The 19703-nt window shown below is 43.4% G+C and overlaps 1 pseudogene; it reads left to right on the top strand.

The window, feature by feature from the left end:
• Positions 1-838: 838 nt before the first annotated feature.
• LOC100979861 (sal-like protein 1) lies at positions 839-17521 on the top strand (annotated as a pseudogene).
• Positions 17522-19703: the final 2182 nt, after the last annotated feature.

The following is a 19703-nucleotide window of genomic DNA, read 5'->3' as shown; positions in this document are numbered from 1 at the left end:
AAAGAGTGGGGGAATGAATAAAAAGAGATAACATGAAGGGATTCTTCTGTGGTGATGAGCCAGCTCTATATCTTGATTGTGATAGTGGCACAGAACTACACACACACACACACACACACACACAAATGTAGTTTTCTTAAAATGGTAGAAATAGAACAGAATAGAGAACCCAGAAATAAATCCACACATCTTTGGTGAACTCATTTTCAACAAAGGTAGCAAGAATATACATTGGGGAATAGACAGTCTCTTCAATAAATGGTGCTGGGAAAACTGGATATCCATATGCAAAGAATGAAACTAGGCCCCTACCTCTTGCCATTACAAAAATCAACTCAAGATGGATTAAAGACTTAAATCTAAGACCTCAAACTATGAAACTACTACTAGAAAACATTGGGAAAACTCTCCAGAGCATTGGTGTGGACAAAGATTGCTTCAGTAATACTTCAAACGCACAAGCATCCAAATCAAAAAATGGATAAGTAGGATCACATCAAGTTCAAAATCTTCTGCACAGCAAAGGAAACAATCAACAAAGTGAAGAGACAACCCACAGAATGGGAGAAAACATTTGCAAACTACCCATCCGACAAGTTGTTAATAACCAGAATATATAAGTAGCTCAAACAACTCAACAGGAAAAAGTCTAATAATCTGACCTTAAAATGGGCAAAAGATCTCAATAGACATTTCTGAAAAGAAGACCTACAAATGACACACAGGTATATGAAAAGGTGCTCAACATCATTGATCATCAGAGAAATGCAAATCAAAACTAAAATGAGATATCATCTCTCCTCAGTTAAAATGGCTTTTATCCAAAAGACAGGCAATAATGAATGCTGGAGGGGATGTACAGAAAAGGCAACCCTCGTACACTGTTGATGGCAATGTGAATAAGTACAACCACTATGGAGAAAGGTTTGGGAGTTCCTCAAAAAATTAACAATAGAGCTACCATATGATCCAGCAATCCCACTGCTAGATACATACCCAAAAGAAAGGAAATCAGTATATCAAAGAGATATCTGCATTCTTATGTTTATTGCAGCACTATTCACAATAGCCAGGATTTGAAATCAACCTAAGTGTCCATCAACAGATGAATGGATAAAGAAAATGTGGTAAATATACATAATGGAATATTATTCAATCATAAAAAAAATGAAATCTTGTCATTTGCAATAACATGGATAGAACTAGAGGTCATTATGTTAAGCACCATAAGCCAGGCACTGAAAGACAAATGTCACATGTTCTCACTCATATGTGGGAGCTAAAAGCTAAAACAATTGAACTCAAGGAGATAGTAGAATGATTGTTGCCAGAGGCTGGGAAGGGTAGCAGGGATAGGGGAGCAAGTGGAGGGAGGATAATGTGGGGATGAGGGTAAAAGAATATAGTTAGAATGAATAAGATCTAGCATTTAATAGCACAACAGGGTGACTATAGTCAACAATAATTTATTTTATATTTTAAAATCGCTAAAAGAGTTGGATTAGAATGTTCCTAACACAAAGAGATGATAAATGCTTGAAGTGATGGATACCCCAATTACCTTGATGTGATTACCATACATAGTATGCCTTTATCAAAACATCACATGTACCCCATAAGTATATACACCTATTGTGTGTGCATAAAAATTAAAAATTAGAAAAAAAATGTTTTAAAGACTCATAAGGGTCCCTGCCCCATTCTTTCCTGTACTCAAGAAGCACATGTTAATGAAGCCTTCTGTACATGCCTGAATGGTGGCACTGTGAATCTCCCCACCCTGGGTCTCAGGCATATGACTGATGAAAGCAGACAGTGTTGACCCAGGCCCACTACCCTCTGACTTTTCAGAGCTGCCTTATGTAAGTGGAATTTGATGTCAAAGTACAGAGACTCAGGTATCTTGGCTGCTCCAAAGAGGCAAATCATGGTGGGACCCACTAGATTTTGTGCCCTGCTTATGAGGTAGCAGACCAGCAGGATTTGTTCTCTGGTCAAAACCCTGCTGACCAAAACAGTATCTGGTCCAGATGGGATAAAGTGAAGAAACGAGCAGGAACCAGCAGAAGGCAAAAGTGATCTTTAGTTGCTCTCATTGCTCATTGGCATAAGACACTCCAACTAGCACCATGGCAGTTTACAAATGCCACAGCAATGACCCAGAAGTCACCACCTCTTTCCGTAACAATGGCTTGGAAGTTACCACCCTTTTCTTAGAAAGGTCTAAATAACCTGCCCCTCAATTTGCATTGACTGACCCCTTAATTTGCATGTGATTGAAAGTGGATTTACGTGAGTATTAATGCAGTTGCCAAGAGCCCCTAAGTTGCTGACTCTGGACCACACTGCCTGTGAGTTAGCCCTGCTAGGCAAGGAGCAGTACCATTCAATAGAAGATTGCCATGTAACACCACCACTTGGCCCTTGAATTCCTTCCTGGGCAAAGCCAAGTGCCCTCAGGGGCTAAGCCCCAATTTTGTCAGGGGGCTTCCCTGTCCTGCTACACTTAATACAGGCACAAGGATGAAAAGAAAAATCATCACTATTAAATGAAATAAAGTCTGTGTCTACAACCCTTAACAGCATCTAGCTCCTTAGAGGAAAATAGCCTCACAGTTGAGGCTATATTTTATTTAGATTATTTTTGCTATTAGAGATGGATAACAGAGTAAAAATAACCATTAGAGGATGCCAAGTTTATGAGGCAAGAAGGATCAGACCATAAGAAAAAGGAAGCTTACAACATTGAAATGTGGTATTGGCTAGATTAATGTGGGAAATCCACCAACACTTTGCCTCCTTCCTCTATCCCATACTGGCCTCTCTCACTTACAAAAAACAAAACAAAACAAAACAAAAAAAACAACCAAACCCAAACAATCAAAGCATCAGACCCAAATAGATAAAACTCTGGCATCAGATAAACCAACCAGATACCTAACCCAACATTATTTTCTCCTACATCTACTCAAGGCTCTTGGTAATCACATGTTCTTTCTCTGTATAATCAGCAGGAAATTTGTACAGCTCTGAGATATGGTTTCTATGATGTTTCAGCTTGTGTTCAAGATTTGCACAGCTTTCAGAAACCACATAATGGAGATGTATGGGTTTCACTTTTTCCTGTCCTTGATAAATGACAACATATAGTGCAGCCTTTAAAATTGTGTTTTTATCCAATTTTGTAATGAGAGATAAATACAAAACACCAAAGCAACAGAAATTAACTTCTCTCCCTCCCGTGTAACAAAACTGAATAATCTCTCCTTAGCTTTACTGTTGCTTGGGCTTCTTTTAAAAACAACAATAACAAACCTATAGTCAATATTTATAAAGTTGAGTTCAACTATTTTTCAGTTAGCATTACAGAAGTCCTCGAAAAATGTCATTTGTTTCAACATTATTTTATTATTACCTTGATCAGGGAAAAAATCCATTCCCAGCAGGTCTATTGTCTGTGTGGAGTTTGCAGGTTCTACCCATGTCTGTATGGGTTTTCTCCAGTTACTCCAGTTTTCTCCCATATCCCAAAGCTGTGCACATTAGGTGAACAGGTGTGTCTACATGGTACCGGTCTAAGTGAGTGTGAGTGTCTATGTAAGTGTGCCCTGCGATGGGATGGCATCTTGGCCAGGGTGGGTTCCTACCTTGCCCCTTGAGCTGCCAGGATAGGCTCTGGCCACTTGCCACCCTGAACTGCAATAAGCAGGTTGGAAAGCGAATGAATTCAAATTATTGTAAAATAAAAAAATTTTAAGTAGACTATAAGCCTACAGATGCATGACAATAAATGATGTAGTGCAAAAGCACTCAGCGAGCCCACAAAAAAAAAATGACACATTCTGACACATTTGGTTTTCATAACGTTAAAAAGCATAGCATCAAAAAGTATCCAAATTGCAAGCTGGGATGATTGGAGCAGTTTGGGATTTATGAGAGATGTAGAGACTGAGATTTTGACAGAAAAGCAACTGAACTGGAGATGGATGTCTCTAAATTCTTCAGCACTCAACAGGCTCCTTCTGCCAGTCTGGACTTTTGCTCCAAAGGCACATAGCCTTAGGAGTCACCGAGAAACAGGTCCTGTGCCAAACAGACAGAAGCACACAGCAAATATCACTCCATTTTTCTTGGGGGGTACATCTGAAATGCCCAACATCAAGGCAGGAGAAACCCCATTTGGAGACAGAGACTACTGTTACAACTGAATGCCAGGGGTCAGGGATGTCAGTCTAATTGCTGACACACCCAGTTACCTCATCTACTGGGGTCAAAAACCAAGCCACACAGAATTTGGGGAGGGGACAAGAGTTTGTCTATGAAGATCAACGATGAGGGGCTGATGAAAGGGAAACAGGAGCATCATCATGAGTAGGAAGGACGTTCTGGTGAGAAATGTTTCTTACACTCAAGTTGCTCTTGAGTTTTATAGAACCTGGTCATGAGGAGATCCTATGCAGGAAACAAGACAAGAGTGCTTGTGAAATAAAGCAAAAAGCTCTGAAACAAAAGATATTAATGGTAGCCTGGACGGACGTACTTGCTTACAAGTGGATGGATGCTTAGGAGTGCTGGCCCCTTCCTTCAACACTAATAGCAAAGTCGTTGGTCTTAAGAAAAGGACACAAGAGAGATAATTATGGCAAACATAATTTTCAAGGAGTAGAAAGGATACCATCATTGTAAGACCCTGAAGTAACCATAGCCATAGTTCAATGGAGCTAAGGACAGGTTGGCTCTTAGAAACTAGTGGAGATGAGGCTGCTGGTGGGAAAAGAAGAGAGCATTCAGTTTCTGGTTATGCAAGACTTGTCTCCCAGAAACAGCTCAAATTTCCTACCATGATTGAATTTAAGCCACAATACACAAATGTTTTAATGATAGTCTTTTCTAATACTATTGACTTGTAATTGTGTTGGTTTAGGGTTTAATTTCTGCCCTTAGATTGGCACATGGACGGTGCTTTTAGATAAAATGGCATCTCTTGTCAAAATGTGATCATGAATTCTGTCTGAATGTGTATGTGTCACTGTCCTTGGAGTGTGTCTGTAGGGCGAAGGAGAGAAAGCCATCTTATCTGAAGAGAGAGAAGACTTCTGAAGAAGGAGCTGTGAACAGCTCCTGGGGTGAAAAGGTGCTCAGCGGAAAGGAAGGGAAGGGGAGGCGAAGGGAGAGGAGGGGAGAGGAGGGGAGGGGAGGGATGGGAAAGGAACCTCATCTTGAGCTCCAAGCTGCTCAAGATGAATGCCAGAACTTAGGATCCATTTACATGCAGATATGCAAATCCTCAGGCTGGCTCTTGGCCCAGGACCATGCTATAGGATAGGCCAGGGATATCCACTGGTTCTTGGTACCCCACTTTGTGCCCTCCTTTGTGCTTTTTTTTAGGACCCTCCCATTTTAGGCTTCCAGACTTGTTCTCCAAAGTGTTCTATGGCCTGGGTCAGTGGGAATAGAACATTTTGAACAAACCCTTTCACACTGAGTTAAGACTCAGCATGATTCCTTAGCCCCACTCCCACCTTTATATTTTAACAAGGGATAATGAAGTGAGCAATGGATAACCCAAAGTGAGGTCTAGGCAAATATGCAGTACAGCCCCTTTATCCCCCTGACCCTTAAAATAGACATCTGACTGTTTCCATCCCAGCATCTATTTGCCCTTCTCTGGTAAGAGAACCCCTTTACCCTGCAGATAACCCAATATTCTCGTAGTTTCTTTAGAGTGAAACTATTTGCCCCTCCTGACCGTTGGGCTGGGCCTCCTGTGATTTAGGTTAGCCAAGCAGCATCAACCATCCTCTTAAGCAGAGTGTTTGGATGAAAGGAGGGCACATTACACAAATCAACCAATCAGAGTCCTCCCTGGGACCTTTTTTGCATACCAGAGAAGGCACCATGAGGGAGCACTGATGAAGCTATTTGAGCCCCTGGATCCAGCTGTACCCCCAAAGCATGGATCCCTGCAGTTCCCATTTGTGTAAGCCAATAAATTCTTTTAAATTCATATTATACACCTTGGTGTATAATAGGAAGGATCCAAAAGAAGTAATCATAATTACTAACTATATTTTCTTCCTCGTTGCTGTGTCCTTCTCTCCAAGTTACTCTGAGTCTTTGAAAACAAGTAGAAATTGAGGCCCACCCATTGGAGAGATTGGATGGAAATAATGATGGCACACATCATCATGTGGGAGACATATTTGGGAGCAGATACTTTCTGTGAATCCCTGGAATTACACCATAAAGGAATCTATCCACCCAGTGCAGATATATGGTCCCTCTATCAGTGAAATTCATTTCTGCCTAGGACAAATGCAACAGGCATTTAATACAAGAAGGCAGGTGGAAGACCATAGTAGGTAGTTAGGTCAACTATCCTACATGCCAAGGAAGAAAATTTTGGACAAATGCAACCCCCAAGTTGAATAAAGGATGTCTAACTGGAGAAAAATATCTATATGGAAGGTTATCTTGTGGCAACAAGGCAGCCTCAGTTGCCTGGGTGACTCCCACAAGAAAATGTTAGCCGTGAAGCTTTCCTTATAACCTAGCAGGGTAGATAATTAGCTCCAGAGTCTGATATCAGGTGCTCCAGATAAATGCTTGCTTGCCATCTTCCAGGCCATGGCAAGGTCAGTTCAATTAAGATAAAGCCAGGGCTTAGAAGTAGACCCACTAAGCCCTTATTACAGGAGAGCTGACTCAACATCAGATGCAGAGGCATTCCCTTTCAAGAGGACAAATGTAATGCCCAGGGGCTCTGGGAACAAATGGCAGAGGGCAGTCTAGGTCAGTAGTTAGGTTTGGCTGAGGGGGCAGGGGAAGTTCCAATTTGAAGTGCCAGGAATTCTGGCTGGTTCTCAGGGTAGGAAGACAGGGTATCAGTGGCAGGCTACACATTGGCTGCTGATTCTTGGAAGTCTAAGCAGGTTGGGAGTCAGCAGCAGGGTCATCTTACAACAGGGAGAAAGGTGATGGGTACTGGGCTAGATATCAAAGGTAAAAGTTGACTCCATGCAGAGTCAGATGGGAGAAAGGTGTTAAGATATACCAGAAAGAGATAAGCACAGAACTGTTATCTGAGAGCGTCCAGGGGAGTGGACATGTTGTCGCGGCATATACCCAGGCTGGAGAAACCAAACAGAAGCCTAGTTCTGTGAAATGAGCTATAAATACCCAGAACCAGTTTTGAAGCAAGCAGAGCCCAACATTGAGCTCCAGAATGTTAAAACAGGGCTCCAGAAATTTCTGCTGAGAACAGACAGCTTCTATTGCAGAGAATGAGGCAAGGCTTAACCTCTAGGTGGGAATTGAGAAGTCCCTTTAGGATAAGAGGGACTAATAGTGGCTGAGATCCCAACTGGAAATATCACTGCTGCCATCCTGAAGCCTCCCCTAGTTCTATGTATGCCACTATTAGAAATGGGTTTTGATTTTAGCAAAGGGCTATTCCATTACTTATAAGAAAAATTCCTCTTAGTATATGGATCACAATTTAAATGGTTATCAGCCATTTATACCTTAGTATGAATTTGCTTACATATTTTCTCTCTGAGAGTAGGTTTTGACGGAGGTTGGAAGAAATTATTTATTATCAGAGTCTTACTGACAGGCCATGAATCAGGCACTGTGTTATGTACTAGGGATAGAAAAATAAGACAAAGCATGTGTGCTTCATCCCCCAAGCCGTTTTATAAACTTCTAGATTAAAGGTGGAGAGGAAGCCACTAAAAGGAAAAAGATATGCAAGAGGGAAGCTGGATAGATTATAGACAAAGATTTTCTTACTTTCCGATGTTTCCAAATATGACTCATTTCCCCCATGGAAATCTCACAAATGTTCCTTGTCATCTTCCCACAGCCCTTAGCCCAACTCGTCCCTAACTCTTCAAAAAGCAGCAGGGCTTCCTGGTCCATGCTTGATTCAGGAATAGAGATGCTGGAAAGATCATTTTGTCCAGTCTCCTTTGATTTATTGTCATGGAAAATCAGGCCCTGAGAGGTAAAGTAACCAGAAGAAATAATGAAGGGAGTTCCCTCTGGTTAAAACCTTTTTACCGAATCATCTCCTAACAGTGGGCCAGGGTGCGGAACTACAATATCAGAGAAACTCCAGGTTGGATTGCATCAGTCATTCCTTCAAACACTTCACTTGTTTTCCATTGTCCACTACATAAACTTCAACCCCTTGGGCAGGCTTTCAAAGCCTTCCATTCTCATTGGTCTATGTAACCATACTACTTTGTCTCATTATTCACCTGCTTTAATTATTTGACTCATAATTGCCAGAATATCATCTTTGTTTTCCTATTTCCGTGACCTTGCTTATGCCACCCTCTCCACCAGATGCCCTAATACCACCTCTATGTAAAGAATTCCTGCTAGTTCTTCAGTGCTGTCCCATTTACGAAGTCATCCCCAATCTCACATGAAGACGTCTCTAGCTATTTTTGTGCTTGTACCGTTCAAACGGCTGTTAGCATATACCATCTTCTAAGGTGGGCATTCTGTAACTGTCTTATCTGTCTGAATGAAAGACAGGAACTCCTCCCTGTATATCTGGAACTCCTGCAGTTCCGAGCATAGTAAATCTTGGTTATCGTAAATATCTGATGAATGAATGAAGAAACTAAGTGAATCTGAATTTATGTTGACAGAAAGGAAGAGAACAAATCATAGCAATGCAGTTCTGAAGTTTAGCATGGCTGGGGCAGGCTGCATAGGCCAGAGAAAAAGAGATAAGAAGGAGACTGCTGGGGAACCCAAGATAAACTGCACAGTTATCATGGAGTGAGGAGATAAAAGTAAGATCCGTGCTGGGCATGGTGGCTCACGCCTATGATCCCAGCACCTCGGGAGGCTGAGGCGGGCGGACCACCTGAGGTCGGGAGTTCAAGACCAGCCTGACCAACATGGAGAAACCCCGTCTCTACTAAAAATACAAAATTAGCCCGTCGTGGTGGCGCATGCCTGTAATCCCAGCTACTCGGGAGGCTGAGGCAGGAGAATCACTTGAACCCGGGAGGCGGAGGTTGTAGTGAGCTGAGATCGCACCATTGCATTCCAGCCTGGGCAACAAGAGTGAAACTCGGTCTCAAAAAAAAAAAGAAGAAGAAGAAGAAGAAGAAGATCTGGCCAGGCGCGGTGGCTCACGCCTCTAGTCCCAGAACTTTGGGAGGCTGAGGTGGGTGGATCACGAGGTCAGGAGATTGAGACCATCCTGGCTAACATGGTGAAACCCTGTCTCTACTAAAAATACAAAAATTAGCTGGGCATGATGGCACATGCCTGTAGTCCCAGCTACTTGGGAGGCTGAGGCAGAAGAATTGCTTGAACCCGGGAGGTGGAGGTTGCAGTGAGCCGAGATAGCACCACTGCACTCCAGCCTGTGCAACAGAGTGAGACTTGGGAAAAAAAAAAAAAAAGTAAGATCCAGACACTACTGTCCAGGAAGGGAAAGAGAAAACTGAAAAGGCATGCCAAGCCAAGATGTGAGACCTGAAGGAAATGAAGGATGAGATTTCAATGTTCGAGATTTAATACGAGGTGTCCTAGACACAAAGAAGCAGACAGCAATTGCCAAACTGTTTTGTGTTTGTATCCTTTTTGATTAAAGTTCTGAGCTTGGTTGATAATCGTTCATTAAAAAGAAAAAATATTGTTTGGGCAGGACAAGGTGGCTCACACCTGTAATACCAGCACTTTGGGAGGCTGAGGCAGACTGAGTGCTTGAGCCCAGGAGTTTGAGACCAGCCTGGGCAACATGGCAAAACCATCTCTACAAAAAAGTACAAAAATTAGCCAGGAATGGTGGCATGCACCTGTAGTCCCTGCTACTTGGGAGGCTGAGGTGGGAGGATCACTTGAGCCTGGGAGGCGGAGGTTGCAGTGATCCAAGATCATGCCTCTGCACTCCAGCCTGGGTGACAGAGCCAGATCCTGTCTCAAAAAAATTTTTTTTGTTGGAAGGTGTTCTGTGGAGACATCTCAAGGCCACCAGGGCTGTCAAATGGCAGCTCAGGCAGGGCTCTGGAGCTCCAGCTAACCTCACTTCAAACACTCCACTGTGATATATCTTGTATTTGGAGGTTTGCCATAAGACGTATCTTGAAAAGAAGAACTTCCTGTTTAAAAAGTGTTTTATATGCCCCAGAAACGCCATTCCTTTCATTCAAGAGAAATGAAAATATGTCTGCACAAAAACTTGTATTTGAATATTCATAGCAGTGTTACTCGTAATAGCCAAAAGATGGATACAACCCACGTGTTCACCAACTGATGAATGGATAGACAAAATGTGGTTTTTCCATGCAGTGGAATATTATTCAGTCATAAAAAGGAATAAAGTATTCATACATGCTAAAAGTGAGTGAACCTTGAAAGCATTATGCTATGTGAGAGAAGCCAGTCACAAAAGACAACATATTGTATTATTTCATTTATATGAAATATACAGAATAGACAAATCCATAGAGATAGAAGATAAATTAGTGGTTGCAGGGGTTGGGGGGATGGGGAGGGACTGTTAACGGGCACAGGGTTTGTTTTAGGGAGGGCAAAAATGTCCTAAAATTAGACTGTGGCAGTGGTTGCTCAACCATGTAAATACATTAGAAACCACTGAATTGCACACTTTAAAAGGGTGAATTGTATGGCATGTAAATTATATCTCAAGAAAGCTGGGGGTTTTTTGTAATAAATGTATATGAGAATATTTTACTCTAAGGCAATGGTTCTCAAAGGGGAGCAGGGAAGAAATTTTGTCCCCCAGGGGAATTCAGCAATGTCTAGAGACTTTTTTTTTTTTTTTTATAGAGACGAAGTCTCACTATGTTGCCCAGGGTGGCCTCCAACTCCTGGGCTCAGGCAATCTTCCCTGGGCTCTAGCAATCCAAAGTGCTAGGTTTACAGCTGTGAGCCACTGCACCCAGCCATCTAGGGACTTTTTTTTTTTTTTTTTTTTTTTTGAGGCAGAGTTTTGCTCTTGTTGCTCAGGCTAGAGTGCAATGGCACGATCTCAGCTCATTGCAACCTCCACCTCCTGGATTCAAGTGATTCTCCTGCCTCAGCCTCCCAAGTAGCTGGGATTACAGGGGTATGCCACCACGCCTGGCTAATTTTTGTATTTTTACTAGAGTCGGGGTTTCTCCATGTTGGTCAGGCTGGTCTCGAACCCCTTGACCTCAAGGGATCCGCCCACCTCAGCCTCCCAAAGTGCCGGGATTGCAGGTGTGAGCCACCACGCCCAGCGTAGAGACATTTTTGGTTGTTACAACTAGGGAAAGGATTACTGGCCTGTGGTAGGCAAAGGTCAGGGATGCTGCTAAAACATCCTACAATACACAGGCAGCCCCCACAACAAAGGATCATCTGGCCCAAATGTCAATAGAGCTGAGGTTGAGAAACCCTGTTCCAGGGTATAACGCTTTAAAATAATGATGATTGTTCCCAATTTTTTCTTTTTACTTTATTTATTCATTTTTAAGACAGGGTCTTTCTGTCATCCAGGCTGCAGTTCAGTGGCATGATCACAGTTTGCTGCATATTCAACCACCCAGGCTCAATCAATCCTTCCACATTAACCTCCCAAGTAGCTGTGACCACAGGCACACACCACCATACCTTACACATTTGTTCTATTTTTTGTAGAGAAAGAGTCTCGCTTTACCCAGGCTGGTCTCAAACTCCTGGGCTCAAGCAATCCTTCTGCCTTGGCCTCCCAAAGTGCTGGGATAACAGGCTTGAGCCACTGCACCCAGCCTGTTCCTAATATTTTTATCAGGGTGGTTGTTGTTGCCCTTTTATGGCATTTGCTACCCACCCTCATCCCCTATACACCTGCAGAACTCTGGAGTTGTTTCACATATTTCATAATTAGCTTCTCAAGGCTAAAGTGGCCACTAAGACGTGTGAATCCAGGTGTCCATGTGTTTGTAGCAGCAGTCAGCTCCTCCTCTCCCGCAGTCATTAGAAATCACTTCAGGATTACAGTCAGAGCTCTTAAAAATATGCAACAAACAATTAATTTTTCAAGATACTTAATGGTTCTACATAACAGGCAGGGGCTATCTTAACATTCTAAATAAAGTGTCTTATTTTAGAAAGTAGAGAAACATTTATCTTTTATATTCTATAATATTTAAATCTATGCTTTAAAAAGAGACCTTATATGCAATGCATACACAAACCAGCAAGTCAACATATATTTACGTAAAAGGTACATCATAAAGTTAGGGGATCCTTGAGTCCAGGCAAGTATTTACAGCCCAGATCCAAAGGAAGCTGAATGTTTATGAAGAGATTTTCGCGACAGGCAAGTTGAAGTTCACGGAGAAAAGCCCTGTAGAGGGCCAGCTCTCTACAGCATTGGAAGTTCTGAAACATTTGTTTTCAGGAGTTAGAACCTCCCTTGGCTGCTTTATTGGTTTCTCTCAAGGACACCTGTCAGATGCTAAAAGCATTATTCTTTCCAACTTAGCCCTACCAGACTTCTAACAAAACCTATTCTCAGAAAAACAATTCTGACAAGATCTTCACCTGAAAGTGTACATGTCTGATCATGTCTACATTTTACCTTTCTCAAGAGGGCATGTATTATAAAAGCTATCAGAGACTTTAGCCAAAAGAATGAGAGTATAAAATTGGAAACTTCAGACTTACTAGATGGGGCTATAAAGTTAGCACATTAAAGAAACCTTGAAACTAGCCCAAGTTTCCCATAAAACTGAAGCTTTAGAAACTTACATTTGTCTTGTCTGAGTTCCTTTCTCAGGAGACTGGCCAATAGGCCCCTAGATGGTGTCAGTGGGGCTGGGGCTTTAGAGATCAACACATCCAGACAGTATGATACACCTGCTGCCTATTGACCAACTCCTCTTCCCTAACCCTCTCTAATTCCTGTTTTCCTTTCCTGCTATATAAACCCCTAACTTTAATCAGTTGAAGGGACAGATTTCAGACTTGTCTCCCATCTCTTGGTTGACATCACCTGCAATAAAGCCTTTTTTCCTGGACAACACTTTTCTCAGTAATTGGCTTTCTGTGTGATGAGCAACTGGACCTAGGCCAAACCTCTGGTGTTTGGCAACAACATCATGAATGAATCTCAAAATAATTACACTGCATGAATGAAGCCAGATGAAAAAGAGTATATATTATATGCTTCCATTTTTATAAAATTCTAGGCCATACAAACAGAAAGCAGTCAGTGGTTTCACGGGGATGGGAAGGTAGGAGGAAGGGATGGGATGGAGGGATGACAAAGGGACACGAGGAGACTTTTGGAGGTGATGCATATGTTCACTATCTTGATTCTTGTGATGGTTTCGTGGGTGCATGCATATGCCAAAACTCATCATATTGTCTACACTTTAAATATGTGTAGTCTACTGAATAACAATTATAACTCAACAAAGTCATAGAAAAAATTAAGCAGACAAGATTAAATTAAAAGTACTATGCAGGCCAGGCACAGTGGCTCACGCCTATAATCCCAGCACTTTGGAAGGCCAAGGTGGGTGGATCACTTGAGGTCAGGAGTTCAAGACCAGCCTGGCCAGCATGGTGAAGCCTCCTCTCTACTAAAAATGCAAAAATTAGCAGGGCGTGGTGGTAGGCGCCTGTAGTCCCAACTACTGGGGAGGCCAAGGCATGAGATTCGCTTGAACCTGTGGAGACAGGGAAAAGGGTCAATCAAGTCTTCCCACTAAGAGCAAGGACACCCACATCTGTGGCCAGTGCTGTGCCAAGTTCTTTGAATTATCACATCTTCTGCTCCACAAGAAGAACTGTACTAAAAATCAATTAGTTTTATTTGTAAATGAAAATCCAGCCTCCCCACCCAAAACCTTCTCCCCCAGGCTCCCTCCCAATAATCCTGATGAACAAACGAATGAAACAGTTAACAAAACAGATCAAGTGGACTGCAGCGACCTTTCAGAACACAACAGACTTGACAGGGAAGAGTCCATGGAGGTGGAGGCCCCAGTAGCTAACAAAAGTGGCAGCAGCACTTCCAGCCGCAGCCACAGCAGTATTGCCCCAAGTGGCAGCAGCAGCAGCAGCTCCCCCACAGGTACCTCAGCGATCACAACCTCTCTACCTCAACTCGGGGACCTGACAACACTGGGCAACTTCTCCGTGATCAACAGCAACGTCATCATCGAGAACCTCCAGAGCACCAAGGTGGTGGTGTCCCAGTTCTCCCAGGAAGTGAGGTGTCGCGGGGCTTCCCGGGGCAAGTTGGCCATCCCAGCCCTCATGGAACAGCTCCTAGGTATGCAGCAGCAGCAGGTCCACTAGCTGCAACTGATCAAATAGATTTGTCACCAAACATTGCTGTTGGCTTCTCAGAATGCAGACTTGCCAACATCTTCTCATCCTTCTCAAGGTACTTTACAAACATCTGCCAACCCCTTGTCCATGCTAAATTCCCATTTATCTCAGCAGCTGGCAGCAGCAGCTTGATTGTCACAGAGCCTCGCCAGCCAATCTGCTAGCATTAGTGGTGTGAAACAGCTACCCCAATCCAGCTACTTCGGAGTAGTTCTGGCAACACCATCATTCCATCCAACAGTGGCTTTTCTCCCAATATGAACATATTGGTGGTGTCAGTTACCACCCTGTCCTCAGAAAAGGTGGCTTCAAGAGCTGCGGCCTCCCATGTCAGCAACCCAGCTGTCTCATCATCATCCTCACCAGCTTTTGCAATAAGCAGTTTATTAAGTCCTGCATCTGATCCACTTCTACATCAGTTGGCCCCCACTAACTCAGTTTTCCCCAGCCCTTTGCCCAACATCGGAACAACTGCAGAGGATTTAGACTCCTTGTCTGCCTTGGCCCAGCAAAGAAAAAGCAAGCCACCAAATGTCACTGCCTTTGAAGTGAAAAATACTTCCAATGAGGCATTCTTCAAACGCAAGTGCAGGTTTTGCACAAAGGTCTTTGAGAGCGACAGTGCCTTGCAGATCCACTTGCATTCCCATACTGGAAAGAGGGCATTCAAGTACAACATTTGTGGGAACGGGTTCTCCACCAAGAAGAATCTGAAAGTCCACTTTCAGTGCCACAAAGAGAAATACACCCATACCCAGATGAACCCTTATCCTGTGCCTGAGCATTTGGACAATATCCCCATGAGTACCGGCATCCCATATGGCATGTCCATCACTCCAGAGAAGCCAGTCACCAGCTGGTTAGACACCAAACCAGTCCTGGCTACTCTGACCACTTCAGTCGGCCTGCCATTGCCCCCAACCCTCCCAAGCCTCATACTTTTCATCAAGACGGAAGAGCCAGCCCCCTTCCCCATTAGCCATTCTGCCACCAGTCCCACAGGTTTAGTCAAAAGTGACTCCAGGGCTGCCGAGCTGGCCACAAGAAACCTAGGTGGGCTCCCAGAGGAAGCTGAAGGGTCCACTCTGCCACCCTCCAGTGGCAAAAGCAAAGAGAGTGGTGTGGTCACCAACTCGGTCCTGACAGCGAGCAGTAGTGCCCTGAGCTCCCCAGCAGCAGACTGGGGCCCCCTGGGGAAGCACTACCACCTTCACCAACCCTTTGTTGCCTCTCATGTCCAAGCAGTTCAAGGCCAAGTTTCCTTTTGGGGGGCTCTCGGACTCAGCCCAGGCATCAGAGACATCCAAGCTTCAGCAACTGGTAGAAAACATTGACAAAAGGCCACTGGCCCCAGTGAGTGCATCATCTGCTACCCAGTTCTCAGCTGTCAGAGTGCCTTGTAAATGCACTATTGGACACACATTAGGGAGAGGCCTTTTAAGTGTAAGATCTGTGGCCAGGTTTTCATTACAGAAAGGAATCTTAAAAACCACTACAGTGTCCATCATGCTGTGCCCCTGCTCAGAGCCCAGCATTCCTGCCCCATCTGCTGGAAGTTGACAGACGACGCTGTCATCCCGCAGCAGCACACTCGAATGCATATGAGAGGCCAGGTCTCCAACACTCCAGTCCCCAGCAGTTACTCTGAGTCCATGGAGTCTGACACAGGCTCCTTCTATGAGAAAAATTTTGATGACCTAGACAACTTCTCCAATGAAAAAATGGAAGACTGTCCTGAGGGCAGATTCCCTGATATGCCCAAGTCTGCAGACGACTCCCAAGACAGCTTATCTTCTTCGCCTTTGCCCCTAGAGATGTCGAGCATCACTGCTTTGGAAAATCAGATGAAGATAATGAATGTCGGCCTAGTGGAGCAGCTGCGGGCCAGCCTGAAGTCAGTGGAGAATGGGTCCTTCGAGGATGATGTCCTGATCAATGATTCATCCTCAGTGGGTGATGACATGGAGAGCTAAAGTGCTGGCAGCCCAGCCATCTCAGAGTCTACGTCTTCCATGCAGGCTCTGTCCCCATCCAACAGCATCCAGGAGTTCCATAAGTCACCCAGAGAAGAGGAGAAACCACAGAGAGTGGTCCCAAGCGAGTTTGCCAACGGTTTGTCTTTCATTCCAGTGAATGGCGGGGCTTTGGATCTGACATCCAGTCACATACAGAAAATCATCAGAGAAGATTCTTTGGGGACCCTCTTCCCTTTCAGAGTCCAGCGTAAATTTAAAAACACCGCTTGCAACATTTGTGGCAAAACATTTGCTTGTCAGAGTGCCTTGGACATTCACTATAGAAATCATATCAAAGAGAGATCATTTATTTGCAGTTTGCAATTGTGACTTTTCCACAAAGGGTAATTTGAAGCAGCATATGTTGACACATCAGATGCAAGATCTACCATCACAGCTCTTTCAGCCCAGTTCCAACCTTGGCCCCAATCAGAACTCTGTGGTGATTCCCGCCAACTCATTGTCATCTCTCAGCAAAACGGAGATCAACGGCTTTGTGCATATTTCTCCTCAGGACAGTAAGGACACCCCCACCAGTCACATCCCTTCTGGGCCTCTGTCTTTCTCTGCCACATCTCCAGTTCTGCTCTTGGCTCTGCCCAGAACTCCCAAGCAGCACTACTACAACACATGTGGCAAAACCTCCCCCTCGTTGAGTGCCTGGCAGAACTCACATTGGAGAGAAACTGTTTGCTTGCACTATTTGTGGAGGAGCTTTCATGACAAAAGGTACACACGGGCACTCACATGTGGAATAGCACCCCTGTGTGACAGGGTAGGCAGCTCTCTGGGGATGGGCCCATGACATTTCTAGGAGGCAATCCCATCAAGTTCCCAGAAATGTTCCATAAGGATTTGGTGGCAAGATCAGGAAGTGGGGATCCTTCCAGCTTCTGGAATCAGAATGCAGCACGGCATTCCAACGGGTTGGTGATGAAGGGCAATGGGACCTCCGTCATTCAGAATGGTGGCATCCATCCAATTCCTGGAAGCCTCGACACTGGGAACAGCTCACCTGTTAGTGGGCTGACAGGAAATCTGGAGAAGCTCCAGAAATCAGAGCCCACTGCTTCTCTGGCTGGCCTGGGGAAAATGGCAAGCAATTAGAAGAGAACCAATTCCGCTTCACCCGCTTCATGGAGGACAGCAAAGAGATCGTCACAAGTTAAAGCAGCTTGGGCTGGAAACATAGCATTCATTCCTGTTCAGAATACGACCTGTGGTGGCCTCCTACCCCTTGCCCCCATACCCCTTCCTTCTGGTTTCCCAGATCTATGAATTACAACATCATGAAGATATTCTTTTGTACCCTGTTCAACTTTGGAGTTCTAAGGAAGCTTATTTATTAGCGATATAACCTCGCTTTGCAAACGGAATGAAAGTATTAACTTTGGTCTTATGTATTTTGGACTAAATACTAATTAGCTAGAGTGCTGTAAACTTGCTGTGATATGTATGGCAATTGCAAGTTGCCCTGCTAGGCAGTTGTAATCTGGCATTAACTTATTTTTTATATCCAGTTTAATATGAATCTGGTGTTGATGCAATGCCTCGGTGATGCATTGGATCTCTAATAAAGTCTGTACATAAATGTACACTTTGATTCTGCTGGAAATTTTTATCATCAAACACATTGTCTAATCTTTCAAAACAGATTTAAGGAAAGGACTGAAAGTACAGACTGAACAGTGTGGTTGTTTGACAGGTTTGTTTTTTTATTTTTATTCAAAAAGTCAAACTTTTTTTGTTTTGTAGATTTAACCATTTCCTTTTTGAATTGCTATTTGTATTGTGCTTTTTACATGAGTCATCTTCAATATTAATGCATTTCTGTACAGTAATAAGCATGCAGAATTCTTTAGAGAAAACAAACAAGTGTTGTTTTGGTAGTTGAACTAAGACGTAACATTTTGCTGTGTAGGTATATACATGATAGAAAATGTGTGCTGGAATTTCACAAGGCTGCTAAGTATAGCATCTTGAACAATATTCAGTAGAGAAAATGTAAATGCTCTTGTATATAAATAAGAAATATCATTTTCATTCAAATGTCCATATGTTCCTTGCAAGAGCAAATGCTTCTTCTTGATCAAGAGAGCAGGAATAGTGTTTATTTTGTATTAGATATGGAAGAAAAAAATGGACTGTTACATGCACTTTCATGGAAATTTGAAAGGAAAGGGGAGGGGCTCAATTTCATTTAATACTTATTAACAACAGAGATACTGTACTTTTACTCAAGTAATAAAATACATTTTTTTGCAACAGAAAAAAAAAAGCCCTGTGCAGTTTCCAGAGGGAAGTTAAACTTGCAGGTTATAGAGATGTCAAAGCAAACCACAAAAATAATAAAATAAAATAAAAATAGGCCGGGCACTGTGGCTCATGCCTGTAATCCCAGCACTTTGGGAGGCTGAGGCGGGTGGATCACCTAAGGTCAGGAGTTCGAGACCAGCCTGGCCAATATGGTGAAACCCCATCTCTATTAAAAATACAAAAATTAGCTGAGCATGGTGGTGCGAGCCTGTAATCCCAGCTACTCAGGAGGCTGAGGCAGGAGAATCACTTGAACCCGGGAGGCGGAGGTTGCAGTGAGCTGAGATTTCACCACTGCACTCCAGCATGGGCAACAGAGTGAGACTCCATCTCAAAATAAATAAATAAAAATAAAAATAAAAAATAGGGATGTCAAAGCAAAATTACATTCTAAAAATACACTGTTCTAAACTTCATCATAACTGGAAAAAAATGTAATCAGTATTTACACGGCAAGAGTGAAATGTAGTTCCGCATCTAGTAGGCATTGGTTCAATAAAACTGAAGTAAACCTCTGGTGGAGGCTTGGGCCTGTTCCTTCCTTTGTTGGTTCACTGGGCTAACATTGGTCTCTTCTGAACCCGAAATCAGTGCTTTCCTTAAGTCTCTTCATTGACTTTCTGCTCTCTCCAAGATTCTTTATGCTCAGGCTGTGATTAGCCCAAGGACAGGACTACGTTTCTCTCCCAAGCTCCCACCCTATATCACTACCTGGATGTTCCCATTCAGATGTCCTGAAATGACATTAAATGCAATGTGTCCCCAAATCAGTTTCTTCTACAAAATTCTCCAGTTCCCAAGTTCTGCACACTCCAGTCTACTCTGTCCCCTGTTCCCAGGGGAGTCATGATGAACTGGATGAAGATGGGGAGCTGTACAGGACAATGCCTATCATTGAGCAACTACAGTGTCCACAGCACACTTGGAAGGCCATCTGTCACTTATGCCACCTAGATGACAGCCCTGGTGTCTTAAAATCTACCTTCATGATTATCCTATAGATTTCATTCAGGAGGGTGGGAAACAGCAGGAAGA

This window comes from Pan paniscus, chromosome X (genome assembly GCF_029289425.2).
Source record: "Pan paniscus chromosome X, NHGRI_mPanPan1-v2.0_pri, whole genome shotgun sequence".
NCBI lineage: Eukaryota > Metazoa > Chordata > Mammalia > Primates > Hominidae > Pan > Pan paniscus.
Note: the sequence above shows the minus strand (reverse complement) of the source record. Positions and strands in the feature narration are given on the sequence as shown.